The sequence below is a fragment of the Triticum dicoccoides genome, chromosome 3A (genome assembly GCF_002162155.2).
Source record: "Triticum dicoccoides isolate Atlit2015 ecotype Zavitan chromosome 3A, WEW_v2.0, whole genome shotgun sequence".
NCBI lineage: Eukaryota > Viridiplantae > Streptophyta > Magnoliopsida > Poales > Poaceae > Triticum > Triticum dicoccoides.
Genome location: NC_041384.1, coordinates 390,899,606 through 390,903,224, shown reverse-complemented (window position 1 = coordinate 390,903,224; position 3,619 = coordinate 390,899,606).

The following is a 3,619-nucleotide window of genomic DNA, read 5'->3' as shown; positions in this document are numbered from 1 at the left end:
ACAGTGGCTTTGACTGGTGTAGCCATGCCCTTCTTCTTGCTGGTGTGATAGTCCTTGAAGATTTCCACAGCATTTAGTTCAAGTACTTTTTGGTCCTTGCGGGCTTCCCTCTGCATTTCAAACAAGTCAATATAGATCTGATAATATGGTACAGCGAAAAGAGTGAAATAGCAGCTAATTACAAGAGCCTCGCAGTGTGCAATATAGCTATGAGATCCTGTCGTCTGTTGGAATTTCACTTTCGTACGGTTGGCCTTGTTCTTTGAACACTTCACCTACAAGAAGATAGTTTTGTGTGGCACATGCGTAAATAGGACTTCAACATGTGATCTGATCACATATATATAATGTACCTAATACTTCGGATCAGACCAGTGTTTAACAAGGCCCCTCCAGTCTTCATCCGATATATTTTCCACTAGAGAGCCTTGTCTTCAAAGTGAGTTTTCCTCAAGTTATACCGATACTGTCGCAGAGCAGACTTGAAAACATGGGTGCAAGCTTGTCTGGTTGCATCATCTTGGCTATCCAACTTGAACCTCATCTGTTGAAAATTATGGGAGTCTCATTATCAGCAACCTAGAAAGTATGGGATAGAGTAAGACGATATTACTAGTTTCCATACATAACCATACTTACAGATAAATGGTCGAAGAAGGTGTTGAACTGGGTTTCGTCTTTGTCATTCCTGTACTGAATCCATGTTGGGAGGATACGTACATGACACCTAACGGCAACCGCTGCCTCTGATACTAACTTGGCTGACTCTGTAGCATCACGTGGCCTTTTTAAACCTGCCTCAAAATGGATCTCCATTCTTCCTCCTCTAGATTTAGTTAACCTATCGAGCATTATCCCTGATGTTTGTTTCCTCTTGCGCCTAGGTGCTATTCCAACAACGAACATAGGAAGTGTTAGTGTACATCAAACTGTGAGACTAAATATAAAGAAAAATGCAATTGTAACTTGACTCTAGCAACTACCTTCTTGCTGTTGAACCTCACAAGGTTCATCTGATATTGCCAACTCGTCTTGTGTCAAGAGTGCTTGGGGAGTAGTGTCAGGTGGCAAGGGAGCTTGGGAACGTGCTGCTAGCTCAGTTGACGCATGAGTAAGTCGTGCTGCTGGTAGTACTATGGTAGGTGTTGCAAGAACTAGGGCTGTCTCTGCTTGTTTGGTGGCAGCTATTTGTTTCTGTTTGGCTTTTTTGCAACTCGTGTAGCATGAGATGCCGTGTTTGTAGAATTTTCCGCTAGACTTTGACCTCCTATTGCACCATCAGTACCAGCAGAATCTGCAGGATTCATCCACTTCTCATTCCCTAACATTCTGTGTTTCTTCCTCTTTCTCTGTGCCATGTTAAGTCAAGCCGACAAGAAAAACGAATAACAATTTAGTTCTTCAGAACAAATTAATGCGTGATGCAGACGAACTGAACTTTGATGTTAGACAACCACATGATAGGAGGATGTAATATGTATGAAAAACAGGACGGAAGAGATAACCAGAACTATGATGTGTAAACTAAGAAGAAGACATTTCACCAAATTAGAAGCAATGCAATGGAAGGTAGACACCATATGAAAGATGCTACAAATATCGCTCTGGCAAGTTAACAGTGTCTCATCATAAATGGCGTTTAAACCAATGTGAAGCAGTACAAGAAATAAATCATATGCAAGATGCAAACAACATCACACTACCATGTTAGAGGTATCTCGTCATTAGTGCCATTGCATATTTACAACATTGCATATTCACAACTTATGATGTGTAAACTAAGTAGAAGGCATTTCAACAAATTAGAAGCAATGAAAGCTAGACACCATATGAAAGATGCAACGAATTTCACTCTACCAAGTTAAAATTGTCTCGTCATAAGTGCCATTTCAACAAATTAGTAGTACACGCTAGAAAAGAATGTGAGATGTAACCTATATCACACTCCGAAGTCAAACGTGTCTTATGATAAGTGATTGTTGCAGGTTACACAACAGTAGTAATTTGATGTAAGAGCATGGTGTGATAGATAGATATTGTATGTTCTAGAAACAGGAACACGTGTCTTATTCAAGTATAATGTGTAAAGTAAGTAGATGTAATTCAACAAAATTAGAAGCAATACGAGCTAGACATCACACATAACATGCAAACACATATAACAGTGCCAAGTTAGAGGGAGCACCGATGATGCTGCACTAGGGGAGACGTGCTCATCATAAACACAACTTTGTTGAGTGTCTATGCATGTGTTGTCTTGGAAATCATCTTGGGGGTGTGGAGGAGTAGAAACTGTAGAGGCCCTCCGTTCGGAAGGAGCACCTTTATCCGCTGCCTTGCTAACTTCCGTCCACTTTATTGATTTTGAATTGTCAAGTAAAACCGACAAGAAAAAGCAATAAAGTTCTCTCTTCAGAACTCATTCATGCATGATACTGACAATCACTACTTTGATGTAAGGCAAACACATGATACCAGGATGGAATATGTACGAAAAGCAGGACGGCATGGCATGTTCACAACTGTTTGTGTAAACTAAGCAGAAACCATTCTAGCAAATAAGAAGCAATGCAAGTATCACGCCCTCGATGCGGCTATAGCTCCCACGTGTCGAGGCACGACTTAGAGACATAACCGCATTGAAAGCAATGTCGCAAGTCAGGCAATCATCACAACAACCCATGTAACATATAGAATGAAAGGGGAAAACATAGTTGGCTTACACTCGCCACGTCACATCAGAGTACATAAATAACATACATCATCCAAACACTCATGGCCCGACTACGGCGCCAAAATAGAAGAGAACCCAACATGCGACATGGTCCCAATCACCCCCAACTAGGCACCACTACTGATCATCGGGAAAGGAAACGTAGTATCGTTGAGAGTCTTCGTCGAACTCCCACTTGAGCTCGTACTCGTCACCTGGAGCGGAATCACCTGGACATGCATCTGGAGTTATAGTATCTGTGAGCCACAGGGACTCAGCAATCTCGCACCCTCGCGATCAAGACTATTTAAGCTTATAGGAAGGGTAAGGCAAATATATGTGGAGCTGCAGCAAGCGACTAGCATATATGGTGGCTAACTTATTCGCAAAAGAGAGCGAGAAGAGGAGGCAAAGTGCGAGCGAGAAACTAGAGGAACAACCTGCGCAAACATTACTCCAACACCGTGTCCACTTCCCGGACTCTGCCGAGAAGAGGCCATCACGGTAACACACTCAGTTGATTCATTTTCATTAATTAAGGTTCAAGTTATCTACAACCGGACATTAACAAATTCCCATCTGCCCATAACCGCGGGCACGGCTTTTGAAAGTTCAATCCCTGCAGGGGAGTCCCAACTTAGCCCATGACAAGCTCTCATGGTCAACGAAGGAATAGACCTCCTCCCAAGACGTTCCGATCAGACTCGGTATCTCGGTAACTCAAGACACTTCGACAGGTTAAAACAAGACCAGCAACACCGCCCGAATGTGCCGACAAATCCCGATAGGAGCCGCACATATCTCTTTCTCAGGGCACCCTCAGATGAGCGCTCCATACAACTAAAACCAATCCTCGAGTTTCCCCGAGGGGGCGCTGCACAGGACTCTAGTTTGGACCAACACTCA